The sequence below is a fragment of the Sphaerodactylus townsendi genome, linkage group LG07, assembly GCF_021028975.2.
Source record: "Sphaerodactylus townsendi isolate TG3544 linkage group LG07, MPM_Stown_v2.3, whole genome shotgun sequence".
Lineage (NCBI taxonomy): Eukaryota > Metazoa > Chordata > Lepidosauria > Squamata > Sphaerodactylidae > Sphaerodactylus > Sphaerodactylus townsendi.
The window spans coordinates 49,931,899-49,956,139 of record NC_059431.1 but is presented as its reverse complement, the minus strand read 5'-3'; the positions used below and the strand labels follow the sequence as shown (position 1 = coordinate 49,956,139).

General features: G+C 42.1%; 1 protein-coding gene and 1 pseudogene across 6 annotated transcripts in view; one reads left to right on the top strand and one right to left on the bottom strand.

The window, feature by feature from the left end:
* PAM (peptidylglycine alpha-amidating monooxygenase) overlaps nucleotides 1–24,241 on the bottom strand; it is a 220,633-nt gene that overhangs the window by 183,676 nt on the left and 12,716 nt on the right. The window lies entirely within an intron of this gene.
* LOC125436982 lies at nucleotides 19,858–21,412 on the top strand (annotated as a pseudogene).

Here is a 24,241-nt window from a genome sequence, read left to right as displayed (position 1 = left end):
TAGACTAGCATAAGGTAAATAAAATGAAAAGAGTAAAATATTAAAACGGTATACATACAGACATACATGTATCTTTCCTACTATATAAAAGGAAAGTCATGTTCCCAATGACTCACACCTTAAAGTGAAAGACTCTAGGAGATGTAGTCCAGAGAGTGCTGTTTCCCCAGCAAAGAGGGGCCAACTGGACTATACCTCCCACAATTCTTTGCTTTAACACAGTCGTCACGATACAACTTCCCTCCCTACCCCCCACCCCCATGCAACTCTTTCTCATGCACAAACCCTCGGCCTTATTCACATGCCCTTCCGAAAGTCCCCTCCGATCTCTGAGAAAAGCACCTGGGGCTGGTTCTGCATATGAGTAAGGGAGTGAGACTACCCTGAAAAGGGTTGGGTACTGCCAACAGCAAATGGAGGAAGGGAAGGGAGTGTGCAGCCAGGCCTCTCCAGTACCAGGGAGGGGTGGAGGATGAGGGAAAGAAGGAAGGAAATGATTTGCTGCTTGCCCTGCTGCTAACGCACCCAAGCTGCCAAGAGTGAGGGACAAGAGCCTGAAAGTAAGGAAAGGAGAGCCTTTGTGTTGTCCTCAATTTTTTTTCTTTCTACTGTGGCAACTGACTCATGGCTGCACAAACAGTCTGTGTAACACTATAGAACTCTGTTGACCAGACTGCCTGTTTCTCATACATGCACACACCCTACCTCAAGGAATTCAGGGGACCATACAGTAGAGAACATTAGCTAAGGATCAGGAATACTTTTAAAAAAGGAAACTAACTTCAAATAGCAACAATTAATGACATTGCTACCCGGAGACTAGCCACTACTTTCCCCCCCTCAAAGAACAATAGTTCAACAAGGCCCATCAACATATTTGATAACTCAGCTGACCTCTAAATAATGGGGGTCCATGTCTCCTGCCCTGGGAGGATTAGCATCCTGCAAACACTCCCAAATGTTGACTTCTAATGTTTTGTGAACAATGAAAGAAATAACCACTAACTGTTTTCTAGAGCTCATTGTATTTTTTTTTCTCACAATGGGCTCTTTTGCTAGTGAGTGTGTATATGTAGTTTTTGTTTTGTTGTATGGATGTATACGTACACACGCACGCACACACACACCATAAAACACTGAACATTTCTAAAAATATTACAGTTCCCTTGTTAGACAGAATTGCACATTCTAGCAAGTTGTTTAAATGCTACCCTTGAAAACAAGACAAATTACAGTTGAACAAGAGTACACAGAGAGACAATACTTTAGGGTAAAAAGAAGATCAGCCTTCCAGATGAGATAATGACTACCCAGAAAATGTAGGAAATTCAATGCTAATTATATGCTATTAGGAACAGGTTGGCAACGGTTTAAGCAATGTTGTTGCATTAGTATTCCCAGATGTATAAACTAGAAAAAAATACACATTTGCTGTACATGATTTACCTGTATTTTATATTGCATACACAAACACACACTTCTTCAACTGTAAGTTTGTTTAGGATCCTCTAACATAAATAAATACATAAAAACTTATTAGCACAGATGGTAACTGAATTTTCAAAATAGTACAGATAAGTCAATTTAAAATATTTATAAAGATTTCCTGTTCTGATAGACAACTAGAAAATGAATATAATTTTCTCTAATAAGAGCTGTTATCCTGTTTTTAGTGTAGAGACACAACCAAGTAGTACAATATAAAAGACGTCAGATGTTTCCAGCCTTTTCAGTGTGGTGACTCACAAGTCCAAATATATTTGGTATGGTGACCCATCCAAAGCTCGCCCAAGATTTTATGAAGCCCTGGCCAAACTATGACCTTGACACCATCTAACTCAGCATTCAATTTTCTATGGCAGCTAACCAGATGATTTCAAGAAACCAACAAATCTAGCAAAAAGGACATAGCTACCCCTGCTATGAACTGCAAGCTGGTAGCATTCTGACACACACAGCCCTTGCAGCCCTCTCCTTCTCCACTGCTCCCTCCACATCTTCCCCCGCCCCAAAAGTCTAAGAAGTTTACTCTTAGTAACCATAAGGACATGTTTTACTTCATCCATATGTATATGCAGTGAAGAAAAATGCCAACTTAGGTATGACATTAAAGATACTGTTTCCAGGGTCAGATCGTGGTTTCCAAAGTACAAAAGAAAGCAATGGAAAATGGAGGGCACCTATTAGGAAAGCTTTCAAAAGCTTTACAACCTACTTTTGAGTCCCAAACCATAGGCCAGGAAACAGTGAAATGGTTCACACAAGATATCCTGTCCTATATTCAGCCAAATTGATATTTCTAGGAACAGCAGGGGTTAAATATCCACCAGACCAAGAAAATTAATATATCTGAAATAATCTGACAAGCTGACTGAATATCTAGACAACTCTCTTACCACATTCAAGTTACTTAAAACAGAAATATGTGTAGAATTTCTACACATTTCTAAATACAGCCCGGAAACCACACAGCACTCCATTTCTAAATAGTATTTACATCGTTCTTTTTAATAGTTTATTTTACAACATAAAAACTCTTCCACTAACCACTACCTTCCTCCCTTCAAAGAACAATAGTTCAACAAGGCCCATCAACATATTTGATAACTCAGGTGACCTCTAAATAATGGGGGTCCATGTCTCCTGCCCTGGGAGGATTAGCATCCTGCAAACACTCCCAAAAACAGATACTCCAAAAAGTCTACTGCACCTTAATGTCAGGCCTGTGCTTGTCAGTTGATGGATGGTGGGCATTGCAAAAATGAATGGTTTTGCTTTCCCTCCTCCCTTCCTTCCGCAGCCCGGAAGACCTGATCTTATATCGGAAGTGTGAGCTGTTCCCAGGCTTGTAGTGCTTTGTAGTGGGAATTGTAGGAGCCGTTTGGCTAAGGGGGTGGGGGCAGGGAGCTTTGGGGAATATAGGCAGTAGATTTGAGCGGGAATCTCAGATTGGTCTTTGCTTCATGTTGTCCTTTCGTACCAAATGGTCTTTGCTTCATGTTGTCCTTTCATACTGAAATAAAGACTTTAGAACAAATCTACAGTTTAGAACAATCTACAGTTTCTGAGGTCTGACATTTAGACTCTAATACTCTCACATTAGTATACAGACAGTCTGCAGCCATGAATAATCATAGACAAGAATTCCTACATGGTTATCTAGAACCCTGTAACAAAGCCAAGAAAGCATGTTTCCAAAAGGCCTACTTATGCCTAGTCATCACTACAAACTCCCATTCAAAGTTAGAGGGGACTACATTTATTAAAACATAAATCAACTGCCTTTCAAATAAATTTAAAGGAGATTTCCATAATAATATATATAAAACCAAAGTCCAAATGATCAAAAGAGGTTACATCCATAATAACAATTAAAAAAAACAGCCAACCAGAAAATTTAATCAACCATAATTAATAAAAAGCCTTACAGCCCTGCGGAGAGAATGTCCATTCTGAGCGTCAAAGAACAGTCCATTCCATTATGCAGACTAGAAAACATCCTCGAACAGACTGTTACGACTTACCTTATTGTGTGAAGGAACAATAAGGAGCTGGGAATAATATAAGCTGATCATCTGTCTACACATCTTCAGGAACACAGTGGGTAATTTACACTTGTTTAATGAGCTACTAATTTCCCCAAAACAAAAACTGAGCAAGAGAGGCCAGCTGTCCCAGATTTTCTCAGTATGCCCTGAGACACAGCCCAAACAATCGGTACAAATACATTCTAATGGAGGCTCATCTGACACCCTCAACTTCAATACAATATTGTTTATGCATCCAGGCATTTTTTTTAAATCAGAAAATAACTCAATCCCAAGATTCTTATACTGGGTGCATGGACCAAAACCAAAATATACATCTGTCCCACACAAAGAAGTGTAAAGGCATGCAAAAAAAAAAAAGATTGAAAAAAACCATGGGAAGAAATATTGGTTTCTTTTGCCCCCTGTGCCCTTATTCCCATCACCAGTCTCCCCGCTTCAATTTTAGGGGTCACTGAAAAAAAAACCTCCTATGAAATACTTTTTAAGAATTAAAAATGCTTTTTAAGGTTTTACTCACACAGAACAGGTAGTACAAAGATTTTTATCTAAGAATCAGCAGCAGCACAACAGTTCCTGTGAACAACAATGACATGTATGATATAATTTCAAGCATATATTGTTTAAATGTTAATTGCATCCGCAGTTAAAATGCTAAAAAATGCTATTGAGCATTTCAATATTTTGACAGTTAATGTATTCAAATATGCAGCTAGCTCTATGGTCTGTACAAAGTGTCTGTCCAAGTAACACCTTTGTGTGTGTGTGGTTTCAGAATTTGCAGAAATTTTACATCTGCATACAAATGTATTTTGTTTGGCCTAAAAACAGTAAGCCATTCTGTACCAACCAGTTTCTGATGTTTTGAAAATCACCAAGCAGATTTTAACACAGCAGTAATATTAAGTCCCGATATCCATTTGGCAGCTCTTCTGACTTAACAAGTTTTGTTGAAGCAAACTCCAGGAACAGCAGGAAAAAGTCTGGAGGCAAAACCTTCTCTCACCTTTTCACTGCAAAAGTTAGTTTCATTTGTGTATGCTAGTTCTGGCAGGCTCTCTATGCCCTGTTGCACACAGTTAAGAACAAGCAAGAATGCTAATTCTGTTGCCTTTCTATTTTTCTCTGAAGTAACCTAAGAGTAACCTAAGATTTCTTTTCTTTTGTTACCCCAGCAGCTTTGGTTTATGAGATAGTCATGCTCCAGCAGCCCGTAATTTTTAAGTATTCGTGAAAACAATGTTCTAATAAAATGCCCATCACTAAGAATATAAAAAAGGAAAATATTATTTATTAAAGCTAACGACTATTTCAGTAGATGAACTGAACAGCAGATGAACTGAACAGCAGCTCTTGCGCTGATTCTCCAATCTGAATCAGTACTCCATCTTGCCCTTTTAAAAAAGCCCTTCCAACAGCCATTCCCTGAAAGCAACAAATCTGAGATCTTGAACAAGGTGAAATATACCACATTATTTCTGGTGTTCTGGTAGTTAGGTGAATAGAAACAGTTAGTAGCTAAACATTAAGAAATAGCAATAAGCAACACTATGGTTTCCTCTATTTCCAGGAGCCTCCCATCATGCCCCATCTAAGTATTGTTCTGCAGGGGCAAATGGTGACCTCAGAAAGGAAAGCCATTACAATCTCACCTCAGATATTTATTTATTCATTCATTCATTCATTCATTCATTCATTCATTCTTTCTTTCTTTCTTTCTTTCTTTCTTTCTTTCTTTCTTTCTTTCTTTCTTTCTTTCATTCGATTTATAAACCGCCCCATCCCCTAGGGGCTCTGGGCGGTGTACAGAATCCACAAATACATAGTTAATTAAAATTTCTCAAAGAATATGTTTGCAGGAATCTTTCTGGAAAGTCAGTTTTGAAATTCCTCCTGTCCAAAACAGCCATTAGACACAACTTTTCAACAAAAGAAAAACCAAAATGTAAAATGACCCTCCCAAAAATGTTATACCCAAAGGTGTTCCTTTAATTAATGTGCATAATCATCACTTGTATGTAATGTAAAAAGACCAACCCTCTTTTTTTTCCAGACCCAGGAAAAAGCCAGTATTTTTCTAAGTAAATACAGTATTCCATACAGATGAGGAGCAAACTGAAGCAATAGTTTTGCAACCTTTTCAATATTAACAGTGTATTATGATATGAAAGCCTTTTGTATTTTGCTTACTTGCCATTTTCAAGAATTATATCTTAGGCAAAAATTCCCTTTATCATCTTTGAAGTTAGATTGCTTTCAACACCTGTCTGCCTTAGTCAGTCAATGCCGTATACACCATCACAACTCCCCCCCAAACAAGCAACACTACTCTGAGCAGAGTGAATACAATCATAATTCAGTGTTTAGCTTTTTTCCCCCAAGACTATCAGCCACATTTTGCTAAAAGATCCCTCGACATGAAAAACAAGACACCCAAGCAACTAAACACCATCTTCAGTATTTTCCATGCACAGCCAAGAATCCTGAAGTGTCACAATAAGCACACACAGTTTTGCCTTTCTATTTCATTAATTAATTACACCCCCCAAAAAGAGCTCCAGCCAATGAATAGATACTATTAATAGTTTTCTTAACCCTAGCAAATTTCAAAATATTGGCTCCACACATATTAAGCTGCCTTATATCAAGTCAAAATGTTCTTTTTATCAAGGTTTATATTGTCTACTTTGATTGGCAGAGACTCCCCAAGGTCTCAGATGAAAATTTTCACATTAGTTACTACATGACCCTTTTAAATGGAAATGTCAGGGACTGGACTTACAGCCTTCTGCATGCAAAGTGGAAACTCTATCGACAACCCAAAGCAGATTGCTTTTATCAAGACTCATTTGCTTACCAAATAGCAATAAATTGAAGATACTTTTTAAAATGTTTAATCCAAGGTTAAAATGGACTACAAATAAACTCCCTCCCTACCAAGAACTGTGCACCAGACATGTCCAACTTTCAATTGTGGCTCAGCCTCCAAAGTTCGGATTGACTTTGGAGGTGGAGATCACAGTATAAAGCCCAGCAAGGCCAAGTCCAGTGTTAAACTGCAGTTCAGCCTGGCTGGGTTCAGTTTTATAATGTAGGCTCTGCCTCCAAAGTCCAAGTGGGCAATGGAGGTAGAGCCCACAGTTGAACACTGGACATGACCAGGCTTCAGGGAAGGCGGGGGGAGAGGGGTTTTCAGTGCTTGCTCTTAGTATTGTTTTCCATAGATATGCCCCTGCTCAGTATCCATAAATACTGACCAGGGATGAAGGAGACTCGCAGCAGAAGGAAGTATGCAACACTGGCAAGAAGGAAATGGAAGTGATTCTACTGCTTTTCTATTCTTCCCAAACCTGGAGAGAAAGTGAACAAGATCAGCACTCCTCTCTTCACTCTTCCTTCCCGATGTGCTGCTCCAGGCCCTGCTATGGAAAGAAGCAAACAGTGACAGCAGCTGAGAGGAAGTGACAGCAGATTTCAAATCCCCTAACCCACCCTGCCCCCCAAGCACTGTCAGTGCTCAGCACCTCCCTTTTCAGGCTACCAACTTTTTTCCTCTTGGTGGCAAGGAAGAGGTGGTGGTGACTGAGAAGTAAGGAATGGGTAGAGAAAGGTTGCTGGGGGAGAATTTATACATAGGTTTCTCACAGGTCCCCAGTTGTTGTAATGTAATATTTTAGATAGAATTACATATAACATTTTCATGTAGCTTATTTTGAGTGAATGAACCCCTTGCCTTAATAAGTATTCCATGAAAGAAAACATTTCATAGGAGGGTTTTTTCAGTCTTTCCTCAGATTTTCAAAGTTTTCCATCATAAAAATTGGAAAGTTCTTAGGAGAATAAGCACTTTTCCAGGACACCACATCTGTAGTTGCTAACCTATCACCCTTAAGCCACAATTCTAAGCTTACTTTATTGGAGGCAACTCCAGCTGAAACCAATAAGGCTCCAAAGTAATCATAGTTAGGTTTGAATGTAAACATGTTTCCTCCCCTTTCAAGTTTATCAAGGTCTCTCTACGGAGAGGGCATTACCAAGATGTTTTTTTGTTCTTCTCTACTACAGTCACAGTGTTCCAAAATACAGCACATAATCCAACAATAATGTCATTTTTCAATAGTAATTTGTATTCTCCATGATAGCCAAAACCAAATCTGAACCACTAGAAATGGTGAACTGTGCCACCTACAGTCCCACCGATTATTGTAATGAATTGCAATGAATGTTATTGTAATGTTACCGTAATGAATACTGTCACCGTGGGTCCCATGAATCATAGTAAGATGACCACCAGACTTACTATGAATCCCATCCTCTAGAAACTTAACCTAAAACATGTGCTCAGGACTCCCCATCCCCTTTTCATTTCTTGTCAGCCTGATGTTCATGAAATATGTTTTGGTGTTCATCATTTTATCTAGCTGTTTTTATATATTTTTGTTATCTATTCTGGGTCCTAAGATGCTTGGGAGAAAATTAGGTGTGTGTTTTTTTTTAATCCAAATAAATAAATATTGTGCCTTGCTTTCATATATGAGGGTATATGTTTGTACTTAGGTCTGTCATACAGCAAAGCCTTGTTGTTAACAGTAATTCCCATTCCTTCAAGGCCTGTATGACTTTGCTTGCTATCTGTGGAAACATTATCTAATATTATGAAGCAGGTGTCTACAGTTATTCTGCATAAACAAATAAACAGCAAGCTGTCACTGCAAATTTCCCCATTCCCCTTTTCAAGGCCAATTTGGAACTCTCTCTCTCGATAACCCATTCCTTCTGTGGCTTGGGTTGCTCTAAAGTGCAATATTGGTTACCTCTTCCTTCCATTTCAGTTTTGAAGAATTATTAGCATTTTATAGCAAGATGTTTTCAGACAATGGAGCAGCAGAAAACAAAAGATTTTGATTTTCTATGGACTGCAAAACAGTAAACATATTAGCCATTTTAATAGTGTGTCTGTGGTCTCAAAATACACAAACACACAATATCTTCAATGTGTTAATTCATTTTATGCTGCTATACTGCTCCTCCCCAGACCAGTCAATATCAATACAGGAGCTAAGACAATCTTACATCTTCTTTCCTTTCCAGGAAACACGAAGAGCAAACTTATCACTCACTGGTTAAAATGTGGAAGAGCTATAACAAATCCAGTAAATGGGCATAAGAAGCAGGAACTGGTTTCACAGACAGTTTTCTTGGTACCCAAAGCTGGCAAAACAAACTTTTCCAGTAATAGGATTTGGAAACTTATTCCAGACATTCACAATGAACACATGAAAAACCTAGATCGACCTTGTTATTTAAAGCTGCTTCTGTTCGGGGTACCTGTTTGACACTTTGGTACAGGGACGTAGGTATAGATTTTTTAGGGGGGGGTTCGGGGATGGGGCCACACCACCACCCACCCCTAGGGCATGGCCACGCCTCCCCAAGCCCTGCCCCTGGCCTAGCGCTTATAAAAGCAGCTCTCCGAGGCCAGGGATGGCAGACTCCCCTGCTCTGCACTCCCCTGCCCCTCCCCTCTGGGCAGAGGCACAGAGGGAAAATGGAGCCTGGTGCAAAATCTGAGTTTTGCGCCCCCCCCCTCGGGCAGCCACTGTGATGCTGGAATCCACCCCCAAACAGCATCACTTTCAATGGTATTTAAACTAGAGAGCCCAAATTCTCCTGTTAAATCCACCTAAAAGGGAGAATCTGGGGTCCCTAGTTAAACAACATTGAAAGTGATGTTGTTTTGGGGTGGATTATCCCCCACCCTGAAACAGCATCACTTTCAATGTGGCGTAGTGGTTAAGAGCAGGTGCATTCTAATCTGGAAGAACTGGGTTTGATTCCCTGCTCTGCCACTTGAGCTGTGGAGGCTTATCTGGGGAATTCAGATTAGCCTGTGCACTCCCATACACGCCAGTTGGGTGACCTTGGGCTAGTCACAGCTTTTCGGAGCTCTCTCAGCCCCACCCATCTCTCAGGGTGTTTGTTGTGAGGGAACAAGGGCAAGGAGATTGTAAGCCTCTTTGAATCTCCTACAGGAGAGAAAGGGGGGATATAAATCCAAACTCTTCTTCTTCTTCTAGACTGAGGACCTCAGATTCTCCCTTTAAATCCATGCTGAAGGGGGTGGATTTAAAAGGAGAATCTGGGGAAATTTGGGGGGTGCCTGCTGTCAGGGGTGCAATTGTTAAACTAGAAGCACCAAACTTTCAGGGTATCTTTAGGAGTCTCTCCTAATGATACCACCCAGGTTTAGTGAAGTTTGGTTCAGGGGGTCCAAAGTTATGGACCCTCAAAGGTGTAGCCCCCATCTCCTATTACAGTGGTGGCGAACCTTTGGCACTCCAGATGTTATGGACTACAATTCCCATCAGCCCCTGCCAGCATGGCCTGATGGGAATTGTAGTCCATAACATCTGGAGTGCCAAAGGTTCGCCACCATGGTCCTATTAGCTCCCATTGGAAACAATGGAGGATGGGGGCACTCCCTTTGGGAGTCCATAGATTTGGACCCCAAGGACCAAACTTCACAAAACCTGGGTGGTATCAATAAGAGACTCTCCTGATAATACATCCCAGGTTTGGTGAAGTTTGGTTCAGGGGGTCCAAAGTTATGGACCCTCAAAGGTGTAGCCCCTATCTTCTATTAGCTCCCATTGGAACCAATGGAGGATGGGGGCACCCCCTTTGGGAGTCCATAACTTTGAACCCCCTGAACCAAACCTCACCAAACCCCGGTAGTATCATCAGGAGAGTCCCCCAAACAATCCCTGAAAGTGTGGTGCTGCTAGCCCAAACAATGCGCCCCCTGCAGGCCAAAAACCGAGAAAGCACTGAAATGTTTTAAAACCCACAAACGGAGGGGCGGAGCTTCGGACATGAATGGGGGGGGTTCAAACCCGAGAATTCACCCCTTACCTACGTCCATGCTTTGGTATGTCATTACTGCTTCTGGTAACATATCACATATTTTTCAACAGGAGTGGAATATGAACAACCTTTCACTTACTTTAGATCAGGAATCAGCAATTCATGCCTTACAAGCCAAGTGTGACTCACTGCAGAATCAAATGTGGCTCTGTGAAAGTATAGTGGTACTCATGTCCCCAGTGGACGCTTAACTCTGCAATAGTGTCTAGCACACAGTAGGAGTGAGCCTGATAAGACAAGCAAAACTTAAAAGAGGCATAGAATCATAGAATTGGAAAAGACCACAAGGGTCATCAAGTCCAGTCCCCTGCCGTGCAGGAATACACAATCAAAGCACTCTTGACAGATGGCCATCCAGCATCTGTTTAAAAGCTTCCAAAGAAGGAGATTCCACTGCCCTCCAAGGCAGTGTATTTCACTGTCAAACAGCCTAACTGTCAGGAAGCTCTTCCCAATGTTTCAGTGGAATCTCTTCTCCTGTACCTTGAATCCATTACTCTTTGTCCTAGATGCTGGAGCAGCAGAAAACAAGCTTGCTCCCTCTTCAACATGACATCCCTTCAAATAGAGGAAGGTGGTCCTTGCTGTTAGGAGGGACAGGCTAGCAGGGGTTAGAATCCCAAGAAACCTTGTGGTTTCCTTTCATAAGTCATGACCAGAAATTAAATGGAACGTAGCAATGTCTTTAACTAATTTATGAGAGTGGCTATATCAGGGGTGGCTATATCAGGGGTCAGCAACCACCCGAAGAGCCATTTGGACCCGTTTTCCACGGCCCCGAAGATCTACCGTGCCAGAGAGGCAGCTCCGCATGGAGCTGCCTCCAGTTTGGCCCCTCCACTCAACTTTCATGGAGGGACACGCCCATGCTACCCTCCGACCTCCAGGCCACGCGGAGCCATTGAATAAGGCTGAAAGAGCCATATGTGGCTCCGGAGTCGCAGGTTGCAGACCCCTGGGCAGAGGCGTACCTAGGCAAACTAGAGCCCTGGGCAAAACCTGGGTTTGATGCCCCCCCCCCACACACTGATTTTTTCCACCAGGTCATTTCAAAGCCACCATCACAATATAGAACATCCTCCAACTCACAAATCTGAACACAGCAATGGGCCATGCCACACAGCAGAAATAATTTTTGGAAAACATTTTCAAAATGCTTTCAAAATGTTTTATTACTGCTATGAAAACTTTTATGGTGTTGTATCCAGTCCCCCCAATTGGGGGAAACAGCATCACTTTCAATGTTATTTAAACTGGGGACCCCAGATTCTCCCTTTAAGGTGGATTTAAAAGGAGAATCTGGGCTCCCTCGTTTAAACAAGTGATGCTGGAATCCACCCCCAAACAGCATCATTTTCAATGGTGTTTAAACTAAGGAGCCCAGATTCTCCTTTTAAATCCGCCTTAAAGAGAGAATCTGGGCTCCCCAGTTTAAACAACATTGACAGTGATGCTATTTGGGGGTGGATTCTCCCCCACCCTGAAACAGTATCCCCTTCAATGTTAAAACTGGGGACCTCAGATTCTCCCTTTAAATCCATGCCGAAGGGAGTGGATTTAATAATAATAATAACCTTTATTAGGCATTGAGAGAATAAAAGAAAGAAAGAAAACAAGCATTGGCAGGAAGGGAGTGGATTTAAAAAGAGAATCTGGGGAAATTTAGGGGGTGTCTGTTGTCAGGGGTGCAATTATTAAGATAATAGCTCCAAAATTGCAGAGTATCTTCGTGAGACCCTACTGATGATACCACCCAGGTTTGGTGAAGTTTGGTTCAGGGGATCCAAAGTTATGGACCCTCAAAGGTATAGCCTCATCTCCTATTAGCTCCTATTGGAAACAATGGGGGATGGGGGCACTCCCTTTGGGAGTCCATAACTTTGGACTCCCTAAACCAAACCTCACCAAACCCGGGTCATATCATCAGGAGAGTCTCCCAAAAAATCCCTGAAACGTTGGTGCTGCTAGTCTAAAATCTGCACCCTCTGCAGGCCAAAAATGGAAAAAACACTGAAAATACAAAATCCCCCACAAACGAACTTGCAATTTTGTCACCCACTTTGCCCAATGGGAGGAATGCCTCTGCCCCTGGGCTATACCACTGGTGCTCCATCATCCCAACAGAATGTGAGATAAATGAAATTTAGAAAACACTACTGCTGTGTTGTTGCCATGTGAACCTATTAGAATTATATCACAGCTACCTTCTTCTATTCCTGTTCTAGTATCAGCATCAGTGATAGATTTGCCAATCTGGAGCCTCACATGGAGAAGATATTTGCATATGACTATATGTAGGATTTTTTTAATGAATTAATATGTGAAATAGATCATAGTACTGCTTAGGGTGAAAAACAGATTGTAGGGAATTCAAAACTTTGAAGAAGAAAAAGATCAATAGACAAATACTACAGTTAAAGCAAAATTTGGAAGATTAGTGCCTACACTAATACCCACATGAATTTTATTGCTTGTAAACATCGATCCCAGGAATGCACAAGTAATTTTTCCTTGCCAGCACAACCAGCCTTTCTTTATTGAAACTGACTATGAAAAGAAAAAAAATCATCATCAATCTATACAACTGTAGCTTGCTGCACTATACAACTGTAGCTTGCTGCACTAAGCAAGGGCTAGGAATTCACAGGTTGACCCCACCCTCAAGAAAAGAGGAATGGACAATTTCAGTACAGGATTAAATATACTAAACTGAGACCTCAGGGTTGACACAAGCGTATCCATTAAAGCATCCAGATGGACATTAGGGCAAGAGAAGTAAAACTCTCCAGATTTCAACATATTTAGGATACCAAAAGGTGTGCAATTGACAGTACGTTAACTTGTCTGAAGAGAAAGCTTCATTTAAAGTGCTATTGATACTGTTCATTTTTTGTTTATTTAGATATCCAGAGACTAAGCTGAAAATCAGGGGGGAGGGGGCTGTACAAGGATAGTTTATAGTGTTTTAAAGACTAGTTTTTCATTTAGGAAAGGTAAATAAAAGGTGATTCACTACTATATTTATACCCCAGTTTTCTCCACAAAGGGGACCCCAACATAACATTTTCCCCTCTTACATTTTATCCTCACAGGAACCCTGTCGGATAGGTTAGGCTGACTGCGGGGTGACTGATTCAAGGTCACCCAGCAAGCTTCCATGGCAGAGTGGGGATCCAAACCTGGGGATATGTATTCTGCTGCCAGTTCACAAGAGCTTCATTTCCAATTATCCCTGCAAAACTTTAACCATGTATTTGAAATGGTATACTGAAACTGATTCTAGTGGGAAAATACAAATTTTATGAGTTCCAGGCATGTGCTTGTGGCAGTGTACAACCACCACCAGTCATGGAATACTTTCCCCTGCTGCATGGTAGATAGGGGCTGCTCGGGAAAGAAAGCAGCAGTAAGATTAATTGCATCCTATATTAACAACCAGAATGTATAGCTTTGGAGGTCTTTAAAAAGAAAGATTGGTCACACTAAGCAGAAGTTATCTCCTTGATTGATTCACATAATCAATACATTAGATTGGTTTCATCTCAACAACTGTCAGACTTTGCTACTATTCAACTCCCAGATGTTAAACTGCGTGTGATATCCAGGAGAGTTCTTTTGTACATAGTGTCTCACATACACACACGAGTGCGTACACACATACACCATGTGTATTTTCAGTCACTGGATATATGATGAGCAACTCCATTAGCCATATAAAATGGAAGTTGACAAGAGCTCCAAGGGTTGAAAGATAACTGTCTCTCTATCTGTCTAGAGCATGTAATATTTAAGCCACAGCATTTCTTCTTGTAAGTTCTTCCCCTGTCCTCAAGCTGACACTGGATTGACAGAAATAATCAGATGCTGCAAGGTAGACAGTTGACTGAAGATATACCCATATACATCAGAAGCATGAACACTACCTAAGGCAAGCAAAGACAAGCAACAATGCCAGGCCAACAGCACCAGATGAATACAGCAGATATTTCCACACAGATCAATCCACTATCTAATTACTGGTTTGTCTTTTATTTTGGAAACAGGGAGAAAACGTCACACAGCTGAAGAAAACTAAACCCTTTTTCCTACAATAAAGGTAGCTAGAAGAAATGGGGGAAACTGAAACCATACCCTTCGTTAACTCTACAAGTTTAGCTATCAGCAACTTGCAGCTCCTACATCAAATCAGTACATGTACACTAGGTATCAAACTTAGTCTATAGAAAACAAACAGATGGAAGAACAACTTATAGAATAGGAGTGGGCCTCTCCCTTTTCTAAATGCCTTCCCAGCAAAACAAGTTGCTAACAGCATACCAGGAGAGAAAGCAGCATGGTATAGTCCTATCTCATCAAATCTCAGAAGATAAGAAGGGTCTGTAATTAGAAGTGACACTACCAAGGAAGGATAGCAAAGGACAGCAACTGCAAACCATCTCAGCTTCTCACTTGCCTTGAAAGTCTCATGCTGCTGTTGGTATAAGTCTACTGTGACTTGACAGCACTTTACACAAACACATACAAATGACTAGAAAACCTGTCATTTGAAACACGCACAAGAATAACACAAATCTTGTTATATGCCAAGACTGATTGGTGCTGTGGTTTACTCAGCAGCCCTTCACAATAGAAGAACAGAAGACTGCAGAAGACTAAATTAGTTTACAAATGATTAAAGCTTTCCAAGAGAAATTGCTGGCTGCTCAAAATACAGAAACCTTTCAGGAACAAAACAGTGAACAGACAATATGCAACAAGAGAAGATTTAAAGATGGAAGAATTAAGCATTTATCTCTTCCACAAAAGGGTCTTGTAAGACAGTTAACAATAAAAGTACAACAAAACAGCTATTTTACATGTATATTGCTTTCCCTTTAAACTTCATTAAAGCTCATTAACATACTTTGCATTAAATAATGAATTATGAAATGCTGAATCTGTACCTTGGTGGTCATCACTCCTAGAACTGTAATACTAGAGAATTATTCTAGATCCATTAACACATACATGGGATATACTACTGAAATGGATGGGAAACACCTGTTCAAATGCAAGATGGCCTACTTAGCCAGTAGGTCAAATTCATCTTGCTTTGATGAACAGGGATACTAATTGTGTTCGGCCAAGGTTAATATTAAATGCTTAGCAATCAGAAATTATATCATACTGAAAATGAAAAATCCTAAGGAAGGCTTGACATTCAAAAGGAAAGCTTAAGTGAGCAAGAAAACACACACAATTGAAACAGCTGTGACAGTTAAAAGGTTTGCATTTGGGGAACAAAATTTATAATGACACAAGAGAGTTTTTTAAAAATATGTGCTCTGAAGAAACTATTGCACATATCGTATTGTACTATGCCCCCCAAACTGGATGTCCCGATAATGAGAAGAATGAATTTTCAAACAGTTTGGATTCTACTTGCAAATGAACATATTATCCTCAGAGGTGACCTAAATGGCCACATGGGGAAAGAACAACAAGGATACGAACACTGCCATGGTGGGCATGGACTTGGCATACGAAATGATGATGGATGAAGAATACTGGACTGTGCAGAAGCCCATGACCTAGCTGTGAGCAACACATATTTCAAGAAACGATTTACACAGCTAGCTACAAATACCAGTGGCAACCATGCCACTCAAATTAATTACTGGATGGTGCAACAAGAAGACCTGAAATTAGTCAAGAATACAAAGGTGGTTTATTGTGACAATATAGCACCCCATCACTGGCTTCTAGTATTAGACATTTATTTGAACCAGTTGAAGCAGAAGAGAAAAATAACAACTGGACCGCAAGGTTTAAATGGTGGAAAATTAGGGAGCATAGTGAAAACCTGGCTACCGCTCTTGCCAACTTCAATGTGAACTCCTACCAGTCAGTGGAAGCTATGTGGAACAAAGCAGTGCAGCAGATACATCAAGCAGCAGAGATAACTGTGGGGAAAACAAAACCAGGAAAACAATATCGTGACAAGCAGACATAGTGGTGGAGTAAGAAAGTACAACTAGTACCGTGTTTCCCCGAATATAAGGCATACCCATGAAATAAGACATAGTAGAGGTTTTGCTGAAGTGATCAATATAAGGCACCCCCCGAAAATAAGGCGTAGCAAAGTTTTTGTTTGCCATACGGAACCAGAACACCAGAGCCTTGAGGAAGCTGTGGGCCCGGCCCCTAGAGGAAGTGCACCAGCAACAGCAGCGTTTGACTTTTTTTACCGCAGCCTTTCTTTTCCTTCAGAGAAAGAAACCTCGGGCCACCGAGGAAAGAGAGCAGCTACTGAATTGAGGAAAAGATTCCGTGGTCAACGTATCTTTCTCCTCCTGTTCTACTTGAAAGCCACCTTGAGTCTCTCCTTACAGGAGAGAAGGGTGGTTTATTAATCCAAACTCCTCTCTTCTTCTGAAGCCAGTTAAAAGAAAAATTCTAATATTTGCACGGTGTTGCTAAGCCGCCCACAGAGCTAGCTGGCCTCGAGCAGCAAGTGGGCATTTAAAGCCTCTTCGCCTCGAGGGCCAGTCCAGCCTCTCTTTCTGGCTGGTGACCATGCGGCGGCAGCGATGGCAGCCCCTGTGCCAGGCACAGGAGCAAGTGGGCTGCTGCTGCCTTCCTCTCCCCTCACCCACGCCTGCAAGGCTCCGAGGCTTCCTTGGGGCCTCGGCCCGCTGCCCCTCCGCCACCCTTGCCTGCCTCTCCCGCCGCTGCTCCTGCCCCTATCTCCCCAGGAGGGATGATGACAGGGACGCCTGTTGTGCTGAGGGAGGTCGTCAGGAGGCGGTGGTCAGGAGCTTCCTACCAAGCACACGCAGGGGCTCCTTCTTCCTCCTCTTGTTTACCAGCCCGCTTCTCCACCACCTCCCTCCTCCTTCCCACACCCTGCCAAGTTTGCAAGCTCTTCCAGCTTGCAAAAAGACCCCAAAGTTACAGCCTTTCCCTGCACCTCCCCACAACAACCCAGGGGTTGCAATCTTGCAAGCATCGCCCCTGCGGTTTGCAAGGCAGCGCTGGAAGGATCGTGGGTATTGCTCCCTCCCATTTTTTTTTTTTGCCGGGATGCCTGGAGATGCAAAACTGCGAACTTGCCCCGGGCCTGGGCACATTTGGGTTGGTTGGAAAGACTGGCCCAGGCAGAGGTTTGTTTTGGCACGGGTCCCTCCCCACTCGGTCGGCGCGCGCGGCTTGCAAGGTGCACTGGGTCGGTTTCTGCATGCAGATCCGCAGTGGGGAAGGGGGACCAGACGGCTCCCTAGCGGTGCTGGATTCTGCAGCGCTTTTGCACCGCTGCTTAGGCCAGTAGGGAGAATTGGCGGCGCACTTTTAGGCCCCGTTGGAAGAAGCAAGGAAGTGACTTTTTTGAGGTTTAGGGTGTGGTTGTTCATGCAGGAGATGGATTAAGGGGCGGACAGGATTCCCCTCTCCCAGGACTTAGCAGCCCTAACCTGCAGCTCAAAAGAGCCCAGCAACAGTCATGCAGCTCAATGGCCCTCGAGTCTTCCAAGTAAGAGGGGAGGAAGAGGTCACTGGGCTGCTGTATCCAAGAAAGCGGGGAGGATGAGGCGAAGGAGGCTGGCGGCGTGCAGCAGTCCGGCCGGAGGGGACAGCTTGGGGGGGCAAGCAGGAGGCGCTGGGGTGGAGGAAGGAGAGTGAGCGAGGCAGGGAGAAAGTCAGAAGGAAAGAGAAGGAGCAAGGAGCAGAGAGGAGCCAAAACAGAAGAGAGAGAAATGCAAGGGGAGAGAGAAGACGAAGCATGAACAGGAAGAACAGAGAGAAACTGCAAGAAAGGGCTACCAGGAAGGGAAGAGGGGGGGTGGAAGCCCTGAGAGTCAGAAGGAGGGAAAAGAGGAGGGTATCTAGGGAAGAGGCAAGCCCTGGGTGGTGCCCCTTCAACAACTCTCGGGACAACCTGCAGTCTTGAAGACGGGTGGTCCAGCAATCACACTGTTGCTAACAGCCTTATTGAATCACAGACTCCCTAAAACCGGGGGTCTCAAGACAGGGGACAAGACCACCCCAGATAGGAAGTGAGGCTGGCACAAATTCTTGATAGGATTCACATTTTGTCTAGTTATGCTGGTTTGTGATGACAACTACTGTACAGTATATAATAAATGTTCATTTTTTTGTTCAACAATAAATGTGAATTCTTCTTCATGGAAAAATAAGACATCCCCTGAAAATAAGACATAGCGCATCTTTGTGAGCAAAAATTAATATAAGACACTGTCTTATATTCGGGGAAACAGGGTAGGAAAAAGAAACAAGCTTTCCTGAAATGGCGAAAAACTCAACTACACTCTCGGGTGCTGTGTGGTTTCTGGGCTGTATGGCCGTTTTCTAGCAGCATTCTCTCCTGACGTTTCGCCTGCATCTGTGGCTGGCATCTTCAGAGGATCTGATGTTGGGAAAGCAAGTGGAGTATATATCTGTTGGAGAAGCACAACCTACAAACAATCTACAGACCCACTAAGAAAATTCAACAGATGCTATGTTCAGCAAAGGATAAGAGGGATCCTTTAGCTACTGCAGGAGTCTATCGCATACCATGCAGCTGTGGACAAGTCTACATAGGAACCACCAAACGCAGCGCACAGACACGTATCAAAGAACACAAAAGGCACTGCAGACTATTTCAGCCAGAAAAATCAGCAATAGCAGAACACATGATAAACCAACCTGGACATAGAATATTATTTGAAAAAACAGAAATTCTGGACCACTCTGAAAGCCACTACGTCAGACTACACAGAGAAGCAATTGAAATCCATAAGCACATGGACAATTTTAACAGGAAGGAAGAAACTATGAAAATGAACAGAACTTGGCTGCCAGTGTTGAAAAATACTAGGGTCAAGACAGTGTCAAACCAGCTCCACACAAACACAGGATGACCATAGACAAAAGAAACAAAGGCCAGGATACTTCTATTCAGATGCTCCCACCAGTGACCTTGCTATCTCCAGTGTTACGCCCATGCTATAGTCTTCATTGTTACTCATAATTCTATTCAGATGCCCTCAACTATTGACCTGGTTGCCTTCTTTGTTACTCACAGACAAGGTTTCTCCACCCACCCTGGACATTCCAACAGATATATACTCCACTTGCTTTCCCAACATCAGATCCTCTGAAGATGCCAGCCACAGATGCAGGTGAAACGTCAGGAGAGAATGCTGCTAGAACACGGCCATACAGCCCAGAAACCACACAGCACCCAAGTGATTCCGGCCGTGAAAGCCTTCGACAATACATTCAACTACACTCTGATTGGGAACACTATAGACTGCTGAAATCAGTAGCAAAGCAAACAGTACTCACAGCAAAAGACAACAATTTCCAACAGATGTATGCCAAACTGGAAACTTCAGAAGGAGTGAACATGGTATATCGTCTTGCCAAATCACGCCAACAACAGATACAAGATATTGGCTATGTCTTCCAAGTCAGGGATGCTGATGGCAAGATGCTGAGCAAATCTGTAAACATCCTGCAACACTGGTGTGACTATTTCTCTAATATCAGCAATGACGAATTCTCATATCCACCCATAATGAGCTGTCCTCCTATCTTCGACCCAGTTCCACAAATGACAGTCATGGAAGTGAAGGAATCCATCAAGAAAATGGAAAGGCAATTGGCCCTGATAACATCCCAGTCAAGATGTGCCACATTCCTAGCATCATTTTTCAGCCACATTACTGCAGAAAACAAACTTCTGGAAGCTTGGACCACAAGCCCAACTATACCCATTTTGAAAAAGAAAGGAGATGCCTGCAAATGCTCCAACTATCAACCAATCAGGCTACTTTGCCATGCCATAAAAATCTTTCAAATGGTACTGGATCAGAGGCTCAGGAACCATGCAACAATCACATCTAACCAATGCAGTTTTGTTAAAGGAAGCGGAACCACTGATGCCATACACGCTGCATGACTATTAATGGAAACACACACGGAGAAAAAGAAACCATTGCATATGACATTTTTAGACCTCAAAAAAGCATTTGATCGAGTGCCATGTGCACTTATATGGCAAGAACTCCAGTCACATGGAATTCCTGAAGAGTATGTTCGATGGGTACAATTACTGTACTGTAAAGCCACCAGTCAAGTTCAATGTCCAGCAGGAATTTCACCACCATTCACTATAACTGTTGGCATTCATCAGGGTTCAGCACTTTCACCTCTGCTATTTATTCTTTGCATGGATACAGTAACAGCTGATTTACAAATGCTCTTGCTAACCAATCACATGCACAGAGGCTCTTGCTAACCAATCACATGCAGCTCTTCAACAACAATCACATGAGTGGAACAACAGATTGGCTGATTATGGATTACAACTAAATTTACAAAAAACAGAATACGTTGAATGTGGCCCTGAAACAGATGGAACAATCCAAATTAATGGCCAGGACTTGGCACTCAATTTAAATATCTCGGATCCCTGGGTCTCAGCAGATGGGGATACCCTACCAGATGCTCGATCTAGAATTAATGCAGAATGGATGAAGTGGCGGCAAACCACAGAAGTCCTGTGTGATAAAAGAATACCTGAACATCTTAAAGCAAAAGCGTACGCCACAGTTATCCGCCCTGTGGTCCTATATGGAACAGAATATTGGCCAACAACTCCGAAACATGAACAGACTCTTCATATGATGGAAATGAAGATGCTCTAGTGGATGCTTGGCCTGACTCTTTTCGATCGTGTTACAAACGAAGTCATATGGCAAAGACTTGGAATTACACCAATTACAAAGAAAATGAGGGAAACCCGGCACCGGTGGTACGGGCACATTATGCGCCTAGAGGAGACTTCTGTTGCAAAAACGGCCCTAAACTTTGACACTGGTGGCCACCACCCACGTTGAAGACCAAAGAAATAGTGGATGGACAGCATTGCTGAAGACATGCATGCTGTCAACCTTACCCCTGAAAATGCCCCAAATTGAGCTATTTGGCGAAGAAAATGTCAGTGCTAACCCCCTCAAGATGAATACAGCCCAAGAAGAAGAAAAAGATGTGCTCTTATGTATAAAATTTGCTTTAAAAAAGGATAAAAGCATGTAACAAAACATTAAGAGTCTGTCTACAAAGATAAAAACACCACATTCAGACAAACATGTACAATAGAAATAAGCAATAGGTTGAACGTGAGAATAAAACAGAGGATATGTAGGTATTTGTGTTAGGTATCCCATTTTTCCATTGCACTTGTTTGGCTGATAGAGTACTCCAGATGCACAACCTTCTATTTGTTTCCATAGCAGATGAAAGGGAATAAAAACTGGACTACAGTAATGTATTCTTGGCAGGCTATACTAATCAGACTTCAGTGCAAGATTATCAGTCACAATCCAGAAACATTTCTCCAAGGTAAGAAGCTGTGTTGGGCCAGGGGCCGGGGAGGGGGGGTGGAGTTGAATCAGCAGAGTATTACTTTTTCTTGCGTTGTAGCATTCCGGTAATATTTCTCCTGACTTCACTGGTAAAACACTTCAGAAAAGGTAAACAGTACAGAGGTGTATAGAACACTACCTAGCCAGTTTCAAGTCCAGTTCCACAACCTGAAATAATGTGTACTGTGGAAGGTTTAACCCTATTTATAACTCAGAGAGGTGCAGTGAAATGTTATATGGCTAATAACATTAACTTACAACATTATACAGAACATTGCAGAGGAGAGAAAAGGTTTTTTTATATTTTCCCTGAGGAAGAATTTTTACAGTCCTCAGAAACCTAAACAAATTCTGGCGAACTAGACACCACAGTGGCTAAACTAACATCTCGGCAATTTTATTTATTTATTATTAGTTTTATATACCGCCCTCCCCCTGAGGGCTTAGGGCGGTTCACAACAGGTTAAAACATACATTAAAACATAATTTAAATACTAATTACATAAAAACAGAACCCATTAAAAATGTGGACGGTGTCTGGCTACCCCCTCTTTTTTTTTTGAAGATGGGATTCATGGGCTAATTAAAATAGCTTCTAACATTCCCATCTTAGACTGTGAAAATACTCTTCCATTTACATTTACAATCATGTTAACATAACTCTGACCTGGGTGTGGATACTGAGGCTTTTTAATGTACTTTTTCAATAATACTTTATTTAGATATCAGAGAAAGTTAGAGAGTATTGTGGTTCTCCACTAACACCCCCACTTTATCCTCCTTTGTGCTCACTCACTTGCTCAGCCTATCACTCTCTCACCACAAGGTCTTCCTGTTACTTATCACATTTGCCCACCGAGTCAACATCTGGGTCCTTCCTGGTTACGCCTCCTTTCCACATCTCCTTCCCATCCTGTTCTGTCTCCAGTTTTCTTCCCCTCATGCCAGATTTTCCCACTGCTGTTTCTCTCATACACACACATGTGCACACAAACACACATACACGCACAATTCCTTCATTTGCCATCTCCAGATATCAGCCACCATTTTTTATTTGCTTCGGCAAACAAAATGCTACCCAAAGTCCTTTTTTCCCCCTGAAATGTCTCTACATTTGCAATCATTACTGCTACCTTTACAGGGTGTTAATCTTAAAATTGTTTTTTTTTAAATACACAGGGGCTCATCCTTGGTTTATAAACAACTATTTCATAGCCCTGGGTGACCTGAATGAGTAGCTTTTTTCATCCATGTAGAGGTGGGTAGGAGAAAAACACCAGCAACTATGAGACAGATGGATACTTTTAAAGGCAAGGTTTTAAAGGTGTTTTAGCATTATCCCTCAAAATTTTTTCTGATCATGTAGTAATTGCATAAGCATCTGTAGTATTGTGTCATTACATCTCCTGTACGCTGTACGCTGTAGACAAGCCCAATGCCAAATTCTTGTCTAATTCAGATTCCTCCATCTCCTGCAACATATGAAAGAAAAGCCAAACTGGTTTATATTCATAAAAATATACACCAGCACATGAAACGTACTTCTACTGATTCCAGTTACAAGAAGAAAGTCAAGTCGTTAATATTACAATGATATATTAAATGTTCAAATGACATATGGATTTCATAGGAATCATCGTGTCTCAGGGCACTGTGGCTGTAAGCATGTACACACTTACCTGGGACTGATTTTTAGAAAGCATGAAGAAGAAGAAGAAGAAGAAGAAGAAGAAGAAGAAGAAGAAGAAGAAGAAGAAGAAGAAGAAGAAGAAGAAGAAGAAGAAGAAGAAGAAGAAGAAGAAGAAGAAGAAGAAGAAGAAGAAGAAGAAGAAGAAGAAGAAGAAGAATCCCCCTTTCTCTCCTGTAGGAGAATCAAAGGGGTTTACAATCTCTTTGCCCTTCCCCCCTCACAACAAACACCCTGTTAGGTGGGTGGGGCCAAGAGAGTTCCAAAAAGCTGTGTCTAGCCCAGGGGTCTGCAACCTGTGGCTTTCCAGATGTTTATGGACTACAATTCCAATCAGCCCCTGCCAGCATGGAGAGTCACAGGTTGCAGACCCCTGGACTAGCCCAAGGTCATCTAGCTGGTGTGTGTGGGAGTGCACAGGCTAATCTGAATTTCCCAGAAAAGCCTCCACAGGTCAAGCAGCAGAGCGGGCAATCAAACCCGGTTCCTCCAGATTAGAATACTCCTGCTCTTAACCACTATGCCACTGCTGCTCCTTGATGCATGATCCTTGGTGTACATGACAACAAGCTACCAAAAACTTTACTACTATTCTTAAGTGTAACTCTCAGATATCAGATTGACAGCCCTTAATACTATAAACAAGTACAGTACAAGCAGAACTAGACACACTT